This window comes from Mesocricetus auratus, unplaced genomic scaffold (assembly GCF_017639785.1).
Source record: "Mesocricetus auratus isolate SY011 unplaced genomic scaffold, BCM_Maur_2.0 Super-Scaffold_100053, whole genome shotgun sequence".
Taxonomy (NCBI): Eukaryota; Metazoa; Chordata; class Mammalia; order Rodentia; family Cricetidae; genus Mesocricetus; species Mesocricetus auratus.
In genome coordinates this window covers 4,214,774-4,238,655 of record NW_024429230.1, presented here as the reverse complement: position 1 = coordinate 4,238,655, position 23,882 = coordinate 4,214,774, and positions in this window count along the sequence as shown.

Below are 23,882 nucleotides of genomic sequence, written 5' to 3'. Positions count from 1 at the left end.
GGCCCAAAGGGACTTACAAAGGCAGAGAGAACAGCATAGAGATTTGGACCCAGCTCATTTAAGATACAACAGTAATAAATGAAGGAAAAACAAACAAACAAAATGTTCCACTCACTATCCCTACCCTCGCCTAAACTCTCTAATGGTTTGAATAGTACCAGATCTTATATATGCTAGGTTTCTTTTATGCCTACCTATTTAGGGTAAAGTTTAATTTGTAAATCAGACATAATAAGAAATTAACAACAGTATCTAATAATATAAACAGTTATGATGATACAGGTGGTACCAGGACCTGAACTCAAGTCTGCAACAACAGACTTTTAACCACAAAGTCATCTTTCCAGTCCCCAGTCCTAGCATTTTACAACAAGGAACCAATAAAGCTCAGCAAAGAGAAGTTACTTGGTCTAAGCTAGTATTTATAGCTAACAAATATGGGAACCAGAGAACCAGACCAGGCCTCTGCTGTGAACTTTACAGGTGGGATTCCTTCTGTGACATCAGGTGGCAGGTGTCCATGGGGTGCCTCTCCTGGGGACAAGAGCTATCCACCAAATCCCTGCCCTCCCCTGGCTCTGAGCTCTAGGGGCATCTGCTAATTATTAACTCAAAACAGATAGCTGAGAGGCAGAGAGAAGCCAGCTAACCTTTGCAGTGTAAAATGCTTTCACAGGAGGAGGGGAAGCAAAGGGGGGATGGTGACAATAATAGAAGGGTTATGATTTATTAAAGACCATCAACTAGCCCTCACTGCCAGCCAACCTCTTTATATTTGCTAGTTTCGATTATTCAACTTCCTAAGATGTATTAGTTATCATGGTCTCATTGTTCTGGTTACTACTTTAACCAGCTGACAAAACAAACAAACAAACAAACGCAAGCAAGCAAGCTTTCTATATACATTGAACCAAAACCTTGGGATGGGCCAGGCACCTTAGACTTTAATATCTGTCCTCGGCTTTTCTACCTGGGACAAAAATTCACAGCACAGCCAAGATGACTCACTATTCACTGGAAATGTGTGCTCTCTTTTATGTTGCATGGAATCATCCCTGGAGAGGCTGCCAGTTGGAGACTGCATTAGAGGGAGTGTGGCCATGTGCCTATATCCCAGCCAAGGGACTTTGAGCATAGATGATGAACACTATTGCCACTTCTGGCCCATGGGGACTTCCCATCACCTCTCCTCCCTGGTATGAAGAGAAGGGCTGTGTGAGCCTGGCCTCTGGTGTAGGGAGAGAACTGTCTTGCTTTAGACTGTCATTCAATCCACTGTGCTTGAGTCTTACACATTTTTATTTAGTAATTAAAACATAGCCTATTTTGAATGTGTATCCTATATAATTTAAAACATATTTATATATTTATAATTTTATGTGTATGTATGTGTACTTGCATGAGTTTATGTATACCATGTGAATCCCCACAGAAGCCAGAAGAAGGCATCAGATCCCCTAGAACTGGAGTTACAGGCAGTTGGGAGCAGCGTGTGGGTGCTGGGAACTGAACTAGGGTCCTCTGCAAGAGCAGCAAGCCCTGCTAACTACTCTTAAGCACTGAGCTTTCTTTCTAGTCCCATTGAATTGCCAGTCTAGATACATTTGTTTTAGACATGTCTATATTATTATTTTTACCTGTCAGCTAACTTTTTAAAACATGATCAATATTTAGGTTTTATGTTATATTTTGAGAGAACTACTATCTGAAGATTATTTCAAAAAGTATTGTGTGGAACTTTTTTTCATGGTTCTAGGTATGGATAAACAGGAGCCTTGAGCTAGGAAAGAATTTCAACACTGAGCTGCATCCCTGGCCCCTCCCTCTAGTTTGTTCTCTCTCTCTCTCTCTCTCTCTCTCTCTCTCTCTCTCTCTCTCTCTCTCTCTCTCTCTCTCTCTCTCTCTGTGTGTGTGTGTATGCACCCATCAAGGCAAGAAAAGGGTATCATCTCTTGCAGCATGTGGTTCTAAACAATCAGATTTGGGTACTGGGAACCAAACTTAAGTCCTTTGCAATAACTGGAACCACTCTTAACTATCTAGCCATATTCCAGCCCCAAGAACTTAAAAACATATGGTTTACATTTAAATTTTTTAGTTCATTTGTAATTTATTTTGATGTAACTTGTGAAGTGGGTTTTCAACTTAGTCCCTCTTACTGCTATTCCAATCACAATTATTGAATGACCTTTAAAAATTTTACTGGTTTGAGACACACCTATATGGCAGATAAATTTCAATGTATATCTAGGCTTTCCTCTGGGTTCTATTCTGCTCCATGATTGTTGGTCTGAAACGCACCAAACTGCTTTAACTATTGTGGGTTTAGGACAAATACATTCGAAAGGACCCCACTCTTCATTTTCTCATAACCTTGCAAGCTATTTCCATTTGCCTTTCTTCTTTTCTTTTCAGATAAACTACAGAATAAGTTGTTTAGTCAAAAGAAATGGTGCTGATAGTTTGGTCAGAATTTCTTTGAATGAGAACTTAAAATTTCTGTAACACTGAGACTTTGCATCAGGGAGGATGTCTCTTTTAACTTATTTAAGAACTATTGAACTTTCTAAGCACAGGCTTAACATTGTTTTCGTTTTAGAGAGATCTTACACTGTACTTGTAAATTTATTCTTAGTTTTTTTAAAATCCCCTTTTATTCTTACTACAAATGACATTTTTTCTTCCCCCATGGTTTGTATAAGAAGCTATTCAAATGAATTTTCCTTTTGCTCCTAAAGTTTTTTGGGCATATAATTAAATCATTTGCAAATCAGACTAAATGTCTTCTGCTTTTTAAATGCACTTGCCTCTCATTTTTCCTTGTCTAATTGCATTGGCTTGTGCTTCCAGAAAAGTGTTGACAGTGATGCTGGTTGCTGTCAAACCTTTTCAGTGAAGGAAGGAGCATGCTCTAGGAGGCCTCTGGGGAAGGGCAGTGACCCTGGAGGGTCTTCCCTGGGAGCTGCAGAGATGGCCTGACAGTTAAGAGCACTTGTGGAGGACATGGGTTGGGTTGCCAGAACCCACAAGGTGGTTCACAGTCAGTAACTCTAGTTCCAGGGGGTCTGATATCCTCTTCTGACGTGGCATGCATGTGATGTGTGGCTATCCACTCAGGTACATACACATACCCAAAATAAATAGACAAATTAATCTTTTTTGATTTTTAAATTTTAATTAGAAACAAGGTTGCTTCACATGTCAATCCCAGCTACCTCTCCCTCCCCTCCTCCTATGCCCTCCCACCACCCCCCAGCCCCGTTCCCCAGGGAGGGTAAGGCCCTCCATGGAGGATATCCAGAGTCTGTCATTTCATTCAGGGCAGGGCTTTGGCCCTCTCCCAAGAGGCCAGGCTGAGAGAGTATCCCTCATTGTGGGATGGGCACCGAAAGTCCATTTGTATGCCAGGGATAAACACTGATTTATTACCCAAGGCCCCACAGATTGCTTAGGCCTCCTCACTGACACCCACATTCAGGGGGTCTGGATCAGTCCCATGCTGACCTCTCAGCCATCAGTCTGGGGTTCAAGAGCTCCCCCTTGTTCAGGTCAGCAGTTTCTGACCCCTTTACTCATCAGTCCTCCCTCTGTCACTGGGTTCTAGATCAGTTCAGTGTTTAGCTGTGGGTGTCTACCTCTGCTTCCATCAGTCACTAGATGAAGGTTCTAGAATGGCATATAAGGTAGTTGTCAAACTCATTATCAGCGAGGGGCATTTAAGGTAGTCTTTCCACTATTGCTTAGTTTGCCAGTTGGTGTCATCCTTTTGATCTCTGGAGATCTCACTAGTGCCAGATCTCTCCTCAAACCTATGATGGCTCCCTCTATTATGGTATCTGTCATCCTGCTCTCCTCTATTTTTCCACCAACTCAACTTACTGCTCCCCCATGTCCTCCTCTCCCCTCCTCTTATCACCCTCTCTTTCTCCCAGCTCCCTCTCCACTCCCCCATGCTCCCAACTTGCTCAGGAGATCTTGCCTCATTCCCCTTCTCTGGGCTACCATGCATATCTTTCATATCTCTCTTAGGATCCTTCCTGTTTTCCAGACTCTCTGGCAGTGGGATTGTAGGCTGGAACTCCCCTGATCCATGTCTAAAATCCATATATGGGTGAGCACATACCATGTTTGCCTTTTTGTGACTGGGATACCTCACTCAGGATGGTTTCTTCTAGTGCCACCCATTTGCCTGCAAATTTCAAGATTCCATTGTTTTTCCCCCGCTGAATAGTACTCCATTGTGTAAATGTACCACATTTTCTCTATCCACTCTTCAGTTGAGGGGTATCTAGGTTGCTTCCAGGTTCTGGCTATTTCAAATAATGTTGTTATGAATACAGTGGAACAGACGTCCTTGTTTTATGAATGGGCATCTTTTGGGTATATGCCTAAGAATGGGATTGTTGGGTCTTGTGGTAGGCTGATTCCCATTTTCCTGAGGAATCTTCATATTGATTTCCAAAGTGGCTGTATGAGCTGGCACTCCCACCAGCAGTGGAGGAGTGTTCCCCTCTCTCCACATCTTCTCCAGAATAAACTGTTATTGGAGTTTTTGATGTTAGCCATTTTGACAGGAGTGAGATGGTATCTGAGTTGTTAAATTAATCTTTTAAAAAATTTTAGTTTTATGTATGTGATTTTGCCTGAATGTGTGTATGAGTACCATGTATGGACAGTGCCAGCAGAGGCCAGGCTATCAGACATCCCTGTAACTGTATTGGCAGGCAGTGTGAGCCATGGTGTAGGTGCCAGAATGGAACCTGGGTCCTCCTGAAGAGCAGCCAGTTCTCTTAGCCACCAAGTATCTCTCCAGCCAAGGAATATTCCTTTTACAAAGGTTTTCTTTGCATCCTTTCTCTGTCTGCCTCACTTATAGCTGGCCACCTGTGCCCTTAAGCGCTACATCCAAGAGTCCTGACTACAGATAAAATATATTCTTTTTTTTTAATGTTAAGGAAACTTTTAATGAAAGCAGAGTTTAGGGAAAGGATATTATATCTTGCAAGAAAGGACAAGGCAAGCCATGTAGGAAAAAAACAAAGAAGTAGTATCAAGTCTTTGTTTATTGAGGGTTTTATTGAAATAGGTCTGAAAATTGCAATCTGCTGAGAGAGTTGGCATGAGAAAGTTTTTTTTCCTTTCTTAAACTTTATTTTATAGAAAATTACACATCTGTCCCCCCATTCCCTCATCCTCCCATCCTCCCATGGTTCCCACTGACTCCCCAACCCACCCACCCCCCCACTCCCCAGGGATAGTGAGACCCTTTACGGGGTATCATCAAAGTCCATCACATCATTTGGGGGAGGGCCCAGGCCCTCCTTACCGTAGCTGGGCTGCAGTAGTATCCCTCCGTAGGGAAAGGGCGCCTCAAGCTCATTTGTGACCTAAGAATAAACCCTGGCTCCACTGTTAGAGGTTCCATAGACTGCCTTGGCCTCCTAGCTGGTACCCACATTCAGAAGGCTTCGTTTTGGTCCAATGCTGGCACCCCCACTTTATGTCTAGGGTCTACATGCTCTCTTTAGGTCAGGTAAACTGTTTCTGCGGGTATCTCCAGTTTCGTCTTGGTTTGTTTGGTCATCTCTCCTCCCTCTCCGCAACTGGATTCTGGGAATATGGTTCAATGCTCAGCTGTTGGTGCTTGTTTCTGCTTCAATCAGCTACTGAGTCAAGGCTCTAAGAATGGTAACCAAGGTAGTCATCAATCTCAATATAGGGGAAGGGCATCAAAGGCAGCCTCTCTACCACTGCCTAGATTCTTAGTTGGGGTTATCCCTGTGGACCCCCTACCATTTCCTCTGTGCCTGACCTCTCTCTAAACCTTTAGTGGCTCCCTTTGTCAAGGCATCTCCTTTCTTGCCCTCCTCAATCCTCCCCTGTCTCAGTCCTGCTATTCTCCTCCCCCCTTTCCTTTTCTTCTCTTTTCACCACCCCACTGCTCCCAATTTGCTCAGGGGTTGTTGTCCCCCTTCCCTTCTTCGGGGGACCATGAGTTTTTCTCTTGGGGTCCTCCTTACTTTCTAGCTCTTCTGGTAGTGTGGATTGTAGGCTGGTAATCCCTTTCTCTATGCCTAGTGAGTACATACCATGTTTGTCTTTCCGTAATTAAATATATTCTTAAAAAGTAGTGTCTGTATTGAATACAGTTAGACATTTTCTTGACTTTTCATCTTTGTGTTTCTAGGTACGATAGACTATCTTTAAGCATACAGATTCTGTGCCGACCACACCCTGGTACCTCAGCAATCACGGTTTCGATGTTTCCAGGTAGTACTGGAACAATGGAAGATCCCTGTGAACACAGAGGAAGGATAGTCTTTCTCATTATAGTAATTATCACATATCCTGTTACGTAATCAATGCCCACTTCCCTGATGAGGTTGCTGTGAGCTCTTCCAAGGCAGAGGGAGCCCTGCCCTCTCCTCCTGCTGTTTCCTTCAGCCTGTGCCTGGCCTGTCACACAGGACAGACACACACTCACTGTCAGGTCAGTGGGGGACACACTCGCAGGTCTTCTCCGACTACCTGATTTGGAAGGCACTCTTTACAATACCTGCCCATCATCTTTCACAGACCTTCCTGTTTAAAAAACAAAACGAAACAACAACAAAAACCTGTCTCCTATTGGCTCAGGAGCCTTGCCCTTTCGTCCAAACCCCTGTGAATGTGTCTTTCCCCACAGTCACTTTGCATATATGGAAAAGGGACTCCAGAGAGTGAGCCCAGCTCACGAATGGGAGAGTTGGATTGCATCGCCGGCTTCTGGTTCTTTCCACTGGGCTGAGCTGCTTCTTAATTGGCAGTGCCTTAGAGAGCAGCAGCTGTGAAGATTTTTGAAAACGGACGGTGACTTTCTTCAGAGCTGCTGGCTGAGGGGCAAGAAGGGAGTGAGTGAGAGATATCTTGCCCCCCAGAAGGTGCTCCTGACTTAACCCCTGCCCACACAGGTTAGACTTGCCTGAGAACTGGCAGGCAGGTGGGCCTCTGGCGGCATGGTGGTGGTGTGTCACCCGCACTGCAGGCCTCCACTGCTGGCGCTGGAGCCTCTGGGAACAGCGATGCAGATTTGCTGACACTGTAGAGAGCGGCTCAGACCTGGCACACTGCTCACTGGGTTCTTGGTAGCTCTCCCTGCACATACAGTAACATTCTAGCCACATTGCGATGTTCCAAGAGAGATTGAGGGATACCCGGCCTATCCCTCCCGGAATCTATGTTCTCCACAGACAAATAACAGCACCTACTGTGTGTCCGGCCCCCACACTCTCACCATTTTAGTCACTCTCTAGAGTATGTCAAGAGTTATCTCTGAGGCCCTTGAGAAATGGAGCCTCAGAGATGCAGGGAATTACAAGCTCCACCCCTCCACCCCCACCAATATCAGGATCTGGGGTTCCAACTTAGGGACTCTGATGCCCATGCTTCCCATGGCATTCTTGGTTAAATACAACAGACAGCAAGTCCAGAGAGACCTCCTGGATTCCAGCAGGACAAAATGAAGATACCTCCTAGGTTAACTGAAAAAAGTGTTAAGAAAGGCACCAGGGAGGTGACTAGGTCACCAAGGAAAGAGTAAACAGTTTTGTTGGGCAGTAAGAAGAGATGGGAGGGATTAATCCCAAGCTCTGCGTTAAGGTTAGCCTCTGAGTCAGCAACATCGAAGGCCATGCCCTCTGAAGAGTGACCTTGGCAGATGCTGCTGCTGATAAAATTTAGCCTACATGTCAGCAACCACTCTGGGACAGGCTGGAATCTGGTGTCATAGAGCTTTTCACTAACTAGTGTTTACCCTCTACTCTTATTCCCCAGCCTACTTCTTCCATTAGACCATGTCAAGCTTGTGCCCCACCCCTTGTGACCTTGCAAGTGATGTGTCCTTAGATGCTCTCAGAGCCTGCCAAGCTGTCTGCGAAGAAGAGCTCATTAATGTGGTCATCCAGCAGCAGGGTCCCCCAACATCCCTGAAAACCTGCAGACTCAGGAAGAGATGGAGAGAGTCTTGCTGTTGGCTTTGAGTTTCCCTGGTCCTAGTGTAAGGCCTCACCACATCACCGATTCCTCTCAAGAGAGCTAAATGGAATGACCACCCTGCATCACAGCCCTCTGTTGCATGCTTTAATGTCACTATCAGACTAGAAAAGCTTTCAGGACTCTGATTTTCCAAAGGGCTGGCTGCCTCCCATCCCCATCTCCATCAATAGCTCCATAACGCGCAATGCAATACCCTGATGAATGTCACTGTGAAACTGAGTCTGATGTCCCCTGCCTGGCCCTAATCCCTGTCAATCTCTGCTAGAGCTAACCCAGCACTGACCCCCTGTGGCTAGGTTTGAAAATGACTTGGCTGGAAAGTAGCAGTTCATGCCTACCAAGGGATGGATGAGAGGGCCTGCCCCCCTTAAGAATCTGGACTCCTTTAAACTAGGTGACAAGTGAGCTACAAATATGCCCACCCTGGAAAAGGTGAAAATCCACTCAGGGATCATCATGACCAGAGAGGGTCCTGCCAAGCTGGAAGGTAAAGCTGCAAATTATAGAATAACAGCGTGGGGGTCAGCTTTACTCAGCTTCCTGAGGTCAAGGGTACCAGATACTCCCCAGCGCTAGCCCTTTACCTGTAATTCGTGTGTGCACTGGCCCATGAAGACACGTGTGTAAACCAGAGGTTGACATCAGGATGTCTTCCTCTCTCATTACCAGGGTCTTCGACTGAACCTGGATTTCTTTTCAGCTAGAGTTGCTGGTCAGTGAGACCCCAGGATCAGTCTGTCTCCTTCCTCCAACAGTGGGATCACAGAGGAGCACCACATGTCTGGCTTTCTACGTGAGCACTGGGATCTGAACTCAGGCACTTGTGTTTGTTCATCAGGCACTTTATTTACTGAGCCATCTCCCCAACCTCTAGCCCATCTCTGTCCCAAAGACAAAGAAGCCCACATAAGCATTATGAAGTCCCACCGCACATGCGCTCACTCGTGCTCTGTGTACACACACCCTGCATCCACGGACCTACCTCTCATTTCCCCAGCCAACTTCCTTCTGCTTCTGAGACAAGGCTCTGCTTACCGAGTAGTTTATCCAAAAGGTCAGGGTTCCAACAGATGGGCACAGCCCTTGACTTGACCTTCAAAAGTACTTGAGTCACTGCTGTCACTTTACACTCTGCTGGAGGAACCAAAAATAGTGCCTCCTCTTGTCACCCAAGCAGTTTACACGATGTCCAGGATCATCTCTAGCTCTCCACCGCTTTGTATTCTCCACTGTTCCCCTTTGTGAACTTGTGTTTTCTTCTTTCCCTCCCTCCTCCCCCTCTCCTTCCTCTTCCATCTGGTCACCGTCATCTTTTTCCTGACTCTTATCTCCTGTTTCCCCCTTTGTACTAGTTAATATCTTATTGTTGTGACCAAATACCAGACAAGAATCAGTTTAAGGGAGGGAAGCTTTGCTTTGGCTCATAGTTCAGGGAACATGTTCCTGCCATGCTCACAGGGTGGCAACGCTTTGGCTCATAGTTCAGGGGACATGTTCCTGCCATGCTCACAGGGTGGCAGTGCTTTGGCTCATAGTTCAGGGGACATGTTCCTACCATGCTCACAGTGTGGCAGCAGGTTCTTCCTCATACCTGGGCCAAGTGAGAGCGATGGATGCTGGTGCTCATCTGGATTTCCCCCTTTTATTCAGCCTATAGACTGGTGCTGCCCACAGTCAAAGTGGGTCCTTCTTTCCTAGAAAGTCCTCTCTGGAAACACTGTCACAGTCATGCTCAGAGGTGCGTCTCCTGGGAGATCCCAAGCCTAGTCAACTGACAATGAAAACAGTCACCACCACCCCACCTCTTCTCTCTTGGTTCTTTCTCTACTCTTTCCCTCCTCTTCACTTTCCTTCTCCCCCCCTTCTCGGTCTTTTCATTGTCTCTCTCCTTTTTTCTTATTCATTCTCTTACCTTTTCTATTGCCCAGGACCCCCTCATATGTCTAGGCTGCTTTCTTCTAAGGGAACCTAGAACATTCATAGGTGACCACTGCCTGTTTTCTCCACTGCCTTTTCTTTAGCTATTTTTCTCCTGTGAGCACTGATCCCTTCTCTCTAAGTGGGGTGTCTATAACCCTGAGGACCGACACTTCTCTGTTGTCCTCCTGGAATACCAGGTTTAGGCTTGGAGCACACACAGGCCCCCAAGGAAATACTAAACAACCCATTGATGAGACTTTTTGTTTTAAGAGGTCATTTCTGGTTGATTAAATAGAAACATAGAAAAACAGAATATGAAGAAAAAGAAATATAAGGAAAGGTATTGATAGAAGGCTCTGTTTGCATGTGCATGTTTGTATGTATATGGTGTCATTGAGTGTGTGTATGTGTGTGTGCACGTGTGTGTTCTGCAGTGTGTGTGACAGTGGGGAATGTGTGTCTATGTGGTATATGTGTTGTGTATGTGTTTGAAGTATGTTTGTGATGTGTACATGTGTTTCTTAGAGGTACACACATGGTACTTTGGATCCAAGGCAAAATTAGTCTTGTTAAACTGTTTGCTGACCACCTGTGTGTGGGCATTTCTACACAGTTCTTAAATCATCCTAATTTGGAATGCCTTCTTTGAACAGTGTAACAAGTCCACAGTAATGATGGGGCTGATGCTGGAATGCTAATGCATCTTGCAGATTGCAGTTAACATGTGGCCTATATATCCTACCTGAGTCACATCTTCTTGAAGACAAGTAAGTCCTTCCAAATAGTCATTCATCTCTCAACATCTACACATTAGGGCTAATTGCGAATAAAGGCCACTTGGAGAAATTTGGGGATAATTATATGGACATGAGCAGTCACTGAGCCCAGTTCCCTGGCCTTGAGCACATGGTGAGTGAGATGTATCATGGAGAATGAGTCTTGGGACAGGTCTTCAGCCTGCACCTGACCATCGTCCTCTTACATGAAAGTCCTGTGGCTACTGGGGATGCAGGGGACTGGGATGTGCAGATATGCAAAGATGGTGAGAATTAGATGGATGACAGGGCCAGCTCTGGATGAAGCTCTCTCTACTTTGCTTTTCTTCCGACTCCTAAATTCTTCAGTCAGAAGGAAAGCAAAGTAGAGAGAGCTGGAGGAGAGACAAGCTAAGCACACAGACTACACCACAAAAAACAGCTTCATCCAGGGCTGGTCCCGGTCACACATCTAATTCTCACCATCTTCGCATTTCTGCACATCCCAGTCCCCAGCCCCATTGTATTTGTGGTAGTGATAGAGTCTGGAATTGGGCCACACTGAAAGGCACAAGTGGAGACCCTCTGACATCTTTAATGTCTCCCTAGAAAGCCAGCCAGGGCCCCTGCTAGGCTTGGCTGCACAAGGCCCTGACAGGAACCTGAGAAATTAATTGAACTCCTGTTGGACAATTCTCTGCCTGGGCAATTCTCCAGCTCCTTGTGGCTTTTGCATTTGTCTTGGAAAAGGACCAAGTAGGAGTGGAGTTTGCCTACAGTAGGTAGAACTGCCTCCCAAGAGCCAACCAGGGCAGGCACTACAGTCCAAAAAGGGAAAGAACAGGTGAGTGGGGAGAGAAATTGCAGAGCACCAATGAAGAGCAACTTTTCTAGGAAGAATGCACAGCCACACACTAGGAGGGGACACTTGGCAGCCGTACACATCAGTTCCCAGAGAAAGGAGCTTAGGCACCCATCTGTATACTATGAAGGTGAACCCTTTCCCTCCCCCAGGGTGGGCCTCTTGGATCCCTCCTGGCAGGCCATAGAACCAGGATCTGTTTATACCAACAGGATATCTTGTCTAGCAAGCAGAAAGCATAGGGAGACAGTGATTATCGTTCTGTTCACCACTGTGGTGTGATCCTCTGAGAAGAGACACCAGTGGCTCTGTGCCTTTCTTTCTTGTTTGTTTCTTTCCTTTTCTTTTCTTTCTGTCTTTTTTTTTTTTGCTTTGGGTATCAAAGAGAACCCCTAACCTCAATTCTTGCAATTGCTTCAGGCTATACAGAGAAGAGGGTATCAGCGGGCATGACATTTGCTCTGGTGTGGCCTAGGGGTCATAGAGAATGGTGTAAGGATGAGGGCTACTGGATGTGGAGTTTCTCAGCAGAAAGCAATGAATGTACCCTTGGGAAATTCAAATGCAGAGCTATAGCAGTGAGCATGGACTTAGTTAGCTCTAAAAGGAATATATATACACCCCTCTTTTCCATCTGTCACAATGCTTGATAAGGATCTAGTAGTCAAGACTCATGAAGGATGATGGGATATTTAGACTGGAGAAGAGGAAACACCAAGGTCTGGTTGGAGTGTGTATACCTGGAAGATCATATGGGCGTGGCAAGAAGTAGGATTAAAACCTGCAGATGGGAACTGAAGGAGGGCAGTTTCTAGGTCAGGATAAAACAAAAACAGCTCCAGTGTTAGGAGCCAAGTGGCTTTTCAAGTGTCTGTCTCTAGAAAAACCTGTCACCCACAACATTGCCACCACTGTCTTCACCACCCTCAGCAGCATCTCTGAGCACCTGCTAAGCCTCTCTCTAGGCGTGTCATCTGAACTGTCTCTATTAGAGTCCTGTCCACTTGTAGACACCTTATTTTCTCTCCCAGGCCCCCTTTCTGTCCACCCCACCCCTACATCACAGGATTTTAGGGAAGAGAGCCTTCACGAGGAGGTGAGGTCTGAGGAGAGGGCAGAGAGGGGGAGGGCATGCATATGAAACTGCTGAGTTTAAGAGATAAAGGATTTTCTCGTTGCAAAAATAAATCTCCTATCTTAGATCTGACATCTAGCCTTATCTTTAGTCAAGGAAGAGGATAAAATAAATCATTTGGCCCCCTGGTGCCTTCTGAACCCCTTGGACCCACACACCATGAGATATCCCACCACTGGTGCCCTTTCCAGCATCCTTGGCCAGCCCACACAGAAATCTATATATAGAAGAGAGCCATTCACTTGTTTATGTGAAACTGAATTTTTCCCTTCCTCTTTCAAGAGAATTTTTTTCTCTAAGCCTGATATCTCATCCTTCAATGGAAGTCTTTGTTCTTACTAAATGACTTTTGCGGTTCAGAGTGCAAGTTGGGGGCATTTGTACAAGATCATCAGAAGGCTTTGTTCCCTTTCAGCCATGCTATCTGAGAACATGCTGGCATAAATCAGAGTGGAGAACAGTGGCTAATGAGCTCAGAGTTTCAGCTTGGGAAGGTGAAAACGTTCAGGAAGTAGATGAGGATGATGGTTCTGCAGCATTGCAAATCCACTCATTGCTATTGAATCACACATGTGTTTAAAATGCTGAACGCAGAAGGAAAGAGAAGAAGCAGTGCCGAAAGTTAGCATTTGTTGACATGAAGGGTGGTTAGTGGCAGCAACAGCAAAGGATTTTTAGTTTGTTTCCTTAGACGGTGCTTGATGGACACCAAGACTGAAAGCGACTAGGGAAATGAAGGATTTACAAAATATTTGGCTTCCAAAGGCCAATCATAGCCCATCAAGAAAGGAAGCCAAGGAGGCACTCAGGCAGGAACCCGGAGACAGGAGCTGAAGCAGACTATGGAGGAGTACTGCTTACCAGCTTGCTCAACCTACTTTCTTACACAACTCGGGACCACTTGCCCAGGCATGCTGCCACTCTTATGATCTGGGGCCTCCCCCAACAGGCATCAACAATGAAAATGTCCCCCACAGACTTGCCTACAGGCAATCTGATAGAGGCCATCCCTCAGTTAGGATTCTGTCTTCCCATATGACTCTAGTTTTTGCCATGCCAACAACCAAACAAAACCAAAAAAAAAAAAAACCCACCAAACATAACTAACCAGTGCGGGTACCATCCCAAAGAGGAGTAGTCAGTGGTGTTGAGCAGCATCCTAGACTCAGGAGCTTTGACTACACTTCTGGAAATTTATTCATTTGTATCTACCATTTGCAAAATGCCAATGACATTGTTGCAATGTCAGAGACAATAGAAGACTGATATTGGAAACATCCCAGATGTTTATATAGGGGAAGCTTTAAAATGTGGTAGTGCTATACCATGGAATTCAATGTAACTGTGTGTATAGGAGAGGAGGAGAGGGAGAGAAGAAGAGAGGGAGAGAGGGAGGAGAGATCCTGTATATTATCTTCAAAGGTCTCCAGTAAGACTGTCCATAGTAAGAGTTACACAATAAAAAACAGCCAGGAGAAAAATAGGGCCAGCAGAACATGACCATTGTGTGAGAAAAGGAACATGATGAGTGTGGACATTTGTAGAAAGAAACACTGGAGGATACGCAAAGACTTAAGGCAAGCAGTCATGGGAGAGGAATCAGGGGGAGAGGGGAAGGTACATGATAGCAGAAGTGTGAGGTGAGCTAGGCTCTTGTTGCATAATCACATGTATAGAATTTCTGGAAAAAATGGGTAGAGTAGCCTCCTTTCAATTCTTTTGAAGTCACAATCCACTTAACCTTTCTCCTCTCTGTTTCCTGTCTCCAAAGCCCCCCCCCCATACCACCCTCCCCAGCTCTCCTTCAAATTCATGGCCTCCTTTCTTACCAGTTGGTATTGCATGTTATATACACATACATTCTTAAATATCACCTGTTCGCTGTGTACGGTCTCCACGTTGTGTATGGTCTCAAGGCTAAGCATTTGACTCTGGACAACCGACTGGTGTGCTCTTGGCTGCAAAGGACCCCTTCTCCACTCCCAGCTTTCCTCGGTTGCCAGAAGTTCATTGTGTAGGGTTGAGGCCTCATGGGCTTCTCCCCATCCAGTTTGGCGTACCCATTTGGGTCTTCCTTGTTCACCTCACATTTGGGAGTCAGGTTGTTAAGACTTCATGAATGTAACTTCTGAGGTTGCTATGAGACACAATTCACAGCAAACTCCCTGTCCCTCTGGCTCTTACAATCTTTCTGCCCTCTGTTCCTCAGTGTTACCTGAGTCTTAGGTGTGGATGTGTTTTGTAGATGTATCCATAGGGACTAGGCTTTACCACTTTGCATTTGATTTGTGATTTTCTGTAATGCTCTCTATCTGTTACAAACAGAAGTTTCCTTGATGAGGGGTGCAGAAAACACTCATCTGTGGTATGAGGACAAATGCGTATAGATTGTTGTTAGGGATTATGCTGGTTTAATAAATTGGTGGTTGTATATTCCCTCTTTAGTAACCATAATTTAACTAGCACTGAGTAGCTAGCTAGGTTTTCAGTACCAGGCATGTTTTTTTCTCTTGTTGAGTGGGTCTTAAGTCCAATAGAGAGCTGTTGGTTACAGTCAAGGTGTGTGTGTCATTGTTGTACCCTCAGAGTTACCCTGCCATGCTGGTCACAGATATGGTTCGTGGAGATCATAGCTGGGTGGGACTGTTGGTTGTCTCCCTTTGGAAACTTGAATGGCCTTCTGGTACAATGAAAGCTAGTCCCCAAGGAGGGGACATTCAGGTCAGTTCCAGATTAGTGGTCTCTGTGCCCTGTTTGAAGAGGCTTTTGGAAGCCCTAAAATACCACACAGGTGTAAGAAGTTAATGAGAAAATAATATGATCCCCATGATGCTTAACTGAGAGAGCCATTGCTAGGAAATTTGGTTACGTAACTCTGAGGTCACTGGGCAGTATTTCATAATGGAATCATCATCGTGGATGAGGCCCATTATTGGCTCACCCATCCTTCCATCCAGACACTCTCCTAAAGCAGATTTTACAGTTTGTTTTATACTTGACAGAACTTCCCTGACTTGACAAGGCCATTTTCCAAGAAAGTGCATCTTCATTTGGAGTCTTCTCCCTCATAGCATTCTTGGAAAAGGTATCTGCCTCGACAGCAACCAGTCTGCAACAGGCCTTGTGATCATTCTATTTCTGGGAGGTTTTTATGATCACTTTTCTAAAATGAGTATATGATTAGGCACAGTGTGGCTTGTGGTTGCTCCAAGCCCTCCTCAAATACCCATCCCTTACCATGCTGGCTCCAGTACCCCAGATGGGGCCCAGAGTTAGGTTTTTATAGAACACATCTTTAAACATGGTTATGATTTAATAACAACTCTGCATGAGTTATTATGTCTCAGGCACACACACACATGCACACATACACACAAGCATGCATGCACACATGTAAGCACACAAGCATACATGCTTATATGACTTTTTCCTATGCTTGACGATCTCAGAGCCAGGCCCTCAAACCTGCAACTAGAGTCAGGTTGTTATATAATCCCAGAGGTGACTTCACGGTCCAATAAAAATTTGGTCATAATAATTAGATTGTAGGTTATTTAAAAACGTGGTCCCAGAGGTACAGCCACAGACTCAGTCCCCAATTGCCTTCAGTTGAGAACAATCTGAGAAGAGAAAGCAATATTTAATTTAGGAATAGAAGTCACAAAATTCACATCCAGGAAATAAGCCTGTTGCTGTTAGGATTTCCAGAAGGGAGGTAAAGCCTTCCTGAAAGCCTCTGTGGGGATTTGTGCAGGTGTTGACACATGCTTCCATAGTGGAACAGCTTGTTGGTGACTTGTCTTTCTCACACTGGTTTATACACGTGACCCGAATCGGGGCACCTGGCATGCTATTGCTCCCCTGCAGAGGAAAGTTATGGGATGTCTTCTGGAAGCTGAAGGGCCAGTTTGTTTCAAGACAAATGTGCCCATTGTGTCCCATGGGCCTCATCTCAGCCAGTTTCCCACAGCTGGTCTAGTACATTCAGGTGTAGCTTTGAGGGTAGGACAAAAGGTTGTACATTTGTTTGTGCCAAAATCAGCAGCTGAGGTATCCTGAAATGTCATTTTTCCCGGGAGCATGGCTCTCCCTCCCCCAGCATTAGGATGAGAAACTACACTCAAGTCAGGCAGTCTCCTCTCAGGAGGAAAGCTCCAGCTAAGATTTGTTGGTGGGCAGCTGGTTTTCCCTGTCAGTGAAGGATCTATTGAGACTCAGTGATGTGGTCTATGGAGATGCCAACAGTAACTAGACAATGGGACAAATCAACTGTTTTTCTTCCTTTATTTGTACTTGACACCGAATATCTCGCTTTTAGTCACCAGAATGTGTGCTGATTTTTTTCCGCCTTTATTCCTACCAGCTCTCCGGCTCCAGTGGAGGGTGTTGTAGTCAATTCAGTTCTGACACTGTCCACAGTTAGCGTTAGGTCCCATGAACTACAAGCCCAGAGCTGTCCCCATGAATGACACTGCTTCAGAAACCAGTTGCTTGACTCATGTGAGGATCTCTGTCCCTGGCACAGTGACTACAGCTGTGGAGGTTCCCCCAAGACCCTGTGAGGTTCAGTTCTTTGCTAGATACCTCACAGAATTTAGGGTCATACTTTTTATTTTCCTACTTACTATAAAGGAACTTACTATTTTTTAAAAAAAGAACCCAGATGGAAGAGTTTCACATGGAAAGACAAGGTGTGGGGAGCTGGGACATGAGATGTGTGGTGTGGAACTCCAGAGTCCCCCACAATAGAAATGCCACCTGCCAGTCACCTTCAAGTGTTCAGAAATGTGGAATCTCTGTGAACCACAAGGCCTCATTCGATAGGCTCTAATGGAGCCTATGGAGGCAATGGAGACCCATTGTGTATCCTCAGGAGCCTCAACCTGCTCCTTCCAGGAGTTTAGGGAGTGGGGTTGAAAGTACCCACCCTATAACCACATGGTCAGTTCCCAGGCAGCAAGCCAGCCACTAAGGCTTTCCAGGAGCCCCCAGACACCATTCATTTCATTAGCATACAAAAGGGCTCCTCAAGCTTTGGAGAAGGTAGGTTAGGAGCTGTGTGCTGGGAAACAAGTATGGAGATAAAACATGTATTTATTATCAGTCTTTTTGTAGGCTATGATGGGGACAGGAATGAATATGTTCCCCAAACAAGGCATCCTATCTACACATTACATTAGTAATTTCCACCAGAGGCTTTGGGAGTCCTGGCTCCCACTGTTCCAGCTCTGGGCTGTCACTGAGGCTCAAAGGGCCCCTAGGGTAGAGGACATGAGTCTTATTTGCCTGTGCTGTGGGTTGTTTCTCTTTCCTGTGGCAGCCTTCAGCAAGGCCCTCAATACGGTGCTGAGCCTGTGACATTGAAGGTTCATGATTTTACCAAGAAGCTCCCTGCCAACTCCTGACATTTCTCTCAAGGAACACGTACCTTAAAGAAGGGGAGAGGCTATAAGGACACCATTCCAGTTGGAGCTTTTCACTACCCTGGGAAATGCTCCTGGGCTTGCAAGAGGAACAGCAGTCTTGGTAACACCTCCAAGTTCTTCCGTGTGTCCCACGGTGCTAACCAGACAAGTCAAATCCCATAAACACTGTGGGTTATGTTGCTTCCTGGGAACGCAGGCCATCTCCAATATGATACCTGTGTTTCTTTCATTTGGGACCAGGAATGCAGAGCTGGTTTCCACCAACATACATGACAGATGAGTACCAGAGGTGGCAAGCTGGCTCCAGCCCATGCTCCACGCTTTGTCTGGGTCAGGGCCTAAGGAAACAGCAGCCCTGGTCTCCCTACACTTGTTGTTGCATTTCCACGCTGTCCTCCAATGTGAGTTTCTCCACACCGTTTCAATCAAGCGGGAGTCCTTTTGCTTTGGAATTCTTCTTAGCAGAGCTTCTTTCCCCCAGGATCTCAGCAGCAGCAATGTCCTAGCAAGCAAAGATGTCTCCACACACGGCGGCCTCAGCGATACTTCTCTGATGGAAGCCCATGCGTGTCATGGGGCAGGGGCCTAGGCCTCTGTCCTTGTTGCTTTCCCCCCAAGTGCTTCTTTCTTCCCGTCCTTTGTCAGAAAGTCCCACCTTCCTTTCACTGAGACTTTGTCTCCTGAAACCCTAACCCTCACATATCCTCTCCTGCTGATGTCCCCTCAGGAACTTCGCAGCACTCCACCTCAGCATCGATGAGGAGGTTCAACTGATGGGTCAGTGTGAGCTTCTGATGATGCAGGACAAAAACCTCTTCTAGCAAGCATCCCTAGGGCTCAGTTCAGTACACGGCATAAAGCTATACCCGGTGATATTTCTTAACTTGTACTGAATAGCCAGATAGCCAAACACAGAGTATGGGATGTTTGCTCTCTGAAGGGATGGTATATCCTAGCTCCTTAATAAGGTTGAATATGAACTGTCCTCCATCTTTCTGGATTGGCAAAAAATGCCTGGGGCTAGGAAGATGGCCCAGTAGGAAAGGTGCTTACTGTACAAACATGGGGGCCTGAGGCTGGATCCCCAGGACCCATAGAAGCTGAGCATGAGAGCATCTGCAACCCAGGGTCGGGTGGACAGAGAAAAGTAGATCCTGGGGCCTTACTCTCCAGAAAGTCTAGCATAAATTATGTGTTCCAGGTTTACTGAGAGACCTTGTCTCATAAAACTAAATAAGTAAATAAATAACGATTCCTCCTTTATGAAAAGTCATCACCTTGCAAGCTAATTAAAAATGTTAATTCATTCTATTAAATTCATGGAGTTTGCTGCCCCTCACCCCCACATACAAAAACTGTTAATACAAAAAATTTGAACAGAGTCTCTTACCCAAATTTTAAAGTGATTAAATGAAAATTCCAGTACCAGGTGTACAAACTGTTGGTTAGGAAAGCCCCAAAGGTCGCTAAATCATTATAATGTCCTTGGTTGCCCATCAGAGCTAGATTATGAGACTCTATTGTTGAAGACACCACATACTTTGGTTGCAAGACATTGAAAACATCAAATGGATCTGAGTTGGGAATTTCCTCCCTGTTGACAAGCTTTCATAGTGCCAGAAGTTACTATACCCAAGCTGCTGGTAAAAGAAAATCATCATTGGTCATACCTAGCTATGGACCACATAAACTATAAGAATCAGCCTGTCAAGATATACTTAGTTGTGCAATAGTGGCAGGAGTATTATGAGGGTAACTACCTGCTTTCTGATTTGATTTGCAGGCTACTCTACAGGAGATAACTCATGCATGGTCTGTAAATCTGGTCAAGAATTCATGGCTGGGGGAGGTCATAGACTTAGGAAAGAACCTACTACTATTGTTTTGCTAAATGGACTGCTATCAAATGGCCTTCTAAATATCTATGTTTATACCCACAGGCTAGTGCTGATCTCAGCCTTCATCAGAGCAGTTTCTTCATGCCATGGGTGATGGTTAAGACAGAGACTCACAACTGGTTGAGGTTCAGAGAAAAAGTGACTGTGGAGTGCTCAACCAAAACAGAACATTTCTATCATCCACTTCAAGGCTCAAGGTACATCATGGAAGAGAGACAGAAGGAGTGTGAGAGCCAGAGGATGGCCAGGAGTGCTTCAGAGCAATGCCTATTGGTCATGACATGGCCATAACACTCAGGAACCCAGTTCAGCTGTGGTTACTTTCAACAAGATCTGCACAAGCCTAGGCATATTAACATTTCATCACAGATAGGGGAGGGGCTTATGGGGCTCCACCCCTCACTGATGAACTATGGCTATTAATAAGAGTTAGGGGAGGGAGTGTCACTTTCTTTGGTGGTGTAGTTACTTGTAAGATATCAGTGCTCCAGTAAATGATTCCCAACTCATGCTCATGCAAGCAGCCATACTTGAACTCAGGGGATAAAAAAGAAAAGGATACCAAAGCAGGTGGCTTGTTGGGAAGAAAGATTTCAGTGGGAGAAAAGGGGATGAGAAAGGATGATAGGGAGTGAAAATGACCAAAATTCAATGCGCACATGACATTGTTAGAGGACAAAAATTACATACATGTATATGTATGCTAAATGTAAGGTTATTGGCTCTCAAGTTCTTTTTCCAAAGGTTTTAATGACTATGAAGAAAAATGGTGAATTGTCTCCATATACTGCAGTGACTTCAGCAGCATCAATTAGTATGTATCTTGGGAACTTGCTCAAATGAGGTTCTGAGTTTGATACATGCAGAAAAGTTCATATGTTGAAGGGGGAATTAAAAAAATGTGGTTTCCCACCAATTCTGCTGTGTTAGGACTTTTGGGATCTTTGGACAAATGCCCTGGCCTCTAAGACCCCATTTGTAAATAAGATCAGAAGATCTCTTGTGGATTTGATTTATCTCTTTCTTTAGTACAAGTGGCTCTATCTCATGCTGATCATGCTGATCAGATGTTGACTGTGACATACATGCCCCTCCTGGGAAGGGGTTTGGCCTTTGGTTGGCCAGTTGTTTAGCTTTCTGAATGTAATGAGAGACTGGGAAGCGGGCATGTAACCACAGCTTGGCCCAACAGTGTCATCATTGGGGTTTATATTAGGACCCCATCTCTGTCCTTACTCTCAATGCTGACTGACAGGAAGTGGGCTTCTGCCTTCCACAACCAAAGTTACATGGAGCGCAGAGCACCGGCATGGCAGAGTTTGTTTTCATGAACTGTTTCCATATGTTTGGGTTCTGTGTCTGCAGATTCAACCAACTATGTATTAAAACATACTTTTAAAAAGGTGCCTGTACCAAACATGTACAGACATTTTTCTTGTCATTAGTCCTCAGATAGTGCCATACCCTATGACTATTTATATAGTACTAAGCATTGTAAGTTAATCTGGAGAAGATTTAAAATAGGGTGTGACGTGTACAAATACTATGCCATTTTATATACAGGAACTGAGCATCTGTGGAGGTTGGTGTTCTAGATGGTTTGAGAACACATCCTCCGTGGATTCTGAGGGACAGCTATATATAGGGCAGTTATTGAAATGTCTGCAATCTAGATACCCAAAACTGCACTTAATGAAAGGCCACACGGGGCTGAGGAAATGCTCAGTGTGTTTGTTGCACATGCCTGAGGGCCTGAGCTGGGGTCCCCAGACTCAAGTAAAAGTTGGTGTAACCCCAGAGTGAGGGGTGGGGCTTAGAGACAGGAGTAGGAGAAAAAAACAGCAATCTCTGGGGTCACTGAGCCACCATGTCTCAAGAGAATATGGTGAAGAATGATAGAGGACACCCAATGTTCTCTCCTGGCTTTTCTATGTGAGTAGGAACCTTTACCCCACAAGAACATGTATGTGTATAACACACACGAATGAACACACACACACACACACACACATACACACACACACACACGACAAAAACAATAGCATACTGAGCCAAGAGGAATGTGAAGTGTGAACATAGCCTGTCTAAAAAAAAACCCAAAAATTGAAACTCAAAACAAACTACAAACATAACCACCACTGACACCACCACCACCACCACCACCACTACTCCAACCCCACAAGACGGAAGACGGTACAGTGAGACAGAGCCATCACCTCCTCTGACTTTGAGCTACTGAAATTTGTTAGGCCCTTTCTCTCGTTGTGCCTTTGTCTTTGTTCATGGCATTTGTTCTCCTGTCAACTCCTTTTCTCACCCACCACTGCATGTGTGCCTGCTCTATAAATTATTGGATGTATGCACGTGTGTGTGTTCATGTGTATATGTGTACGTGTGTGTGTGGAATGTATGTTATTCCTGTGTATGTGTGTGGTATATGTGTATGGGAGTGGCATGTGTGTACATACATGTGTGAGTTTGTATGTAGTTTGTGTGTGTATATGTGTGGTGTATATATGTGTATGTGTGTGTATGCATATGCATGTGCATATGTGTGTTGTATAAGTGTGTTGGTGTGAGTGTGGTATGTGTGCATGTGTGCATGTGTGTATGGTTTATGTGTCTGTGAGTGTGTGTGGAGGTCAGAGATTAATGTTGTGTGTTTTCCTTTATGGCCCTCTGCTTCATCTTTTGAGACAGGGTCTCTTTCCTGAATCTTAAGTTCACTCATTCAGGTAGACTCCAGCCAGTAGCGTCTGGGACCTCCTTTCTTCCTCCCTGCGCTGGAGTTACTGTACAGCCATGCCTTTCCTTCATGTTAGTGCTGGAGAGCTGAGCTCAGGGTCTCATTCCTGTAATGTAACTCTGTACTCATTCCCTCAGCACTACAGGCTCTTTTTGTAAACATTATTTATTTATTTGTGTGTGTGTGTGTGTGTGTGTGTGTGTGTGTGTGAATTTATGTGGGCCATGAGCTTGCAGGTGCCCTCAGAGGTCAGAGCCCCTTAGAATGGGAGTTCCTGGTGGCTGTGAGGACTTGATGTGGGTGCTGGGAGTCAAACCCAGTGCCCCTGCAAGAGCAAAGAGTGCTCTTAACCAATGAGTTATCTTTTCACGCCTCTGTGGCTGGTTTTCGCTCTGCAGCTCCTGCCATCCTGGAGCTCATTACATAGCCCAGGCTGGCTTTGTACTCACAGCAATCCCACTGCCTCAGCTTCCTAGTTGCTGGGATTGTAAGTATGCACAACACCCAGCATTTCTACAAATTTCCAAAGCTTATTGGTTGATTCAGGAACTCTAAGACTGCTTTCTTCTGGTTGAAATTTGCCTGGCACATTCCCTCCAACCAGGCCTCTGCTTTCAACCTTTCTGGGTGCTTAATTTATAGTTATATTTCTAGAAAATATAACAGCCCATTGACGAGTGACATAATGTGAATCAGTTGTTTCTTTTTTTGGGTTGGTGAGTTGGATCCGTTTGCATTTACTATAATTTCAGGGGAGTTTGTCCTACCTTAGTATTTTGTTTGGTTTTGCTGTATTCTACTTCAAGCTTTCCTCCTATCTCTAATTTGATGCCTTTAAATTTTTCTTTTCATTCCCTGTAGATTCGAGAGCCATACATTTAATTTTTATTGTTTCAGAAGTTACCCCCCTAAAATCTTAATATGCTGACTGACATAACAATATTAACTCCATTCATGATCTAATACTGATGTAACACTCTCAGTTTAGCAAGATTTTGCTGTGTGGTATGCTGGTTCCATTTCGCTTTGACATCACACAAACCTGTCTTAATATCATTGTCACTTAACCTTGTTTCTAATTTAAATTTAAAAATAAAAAAGATATT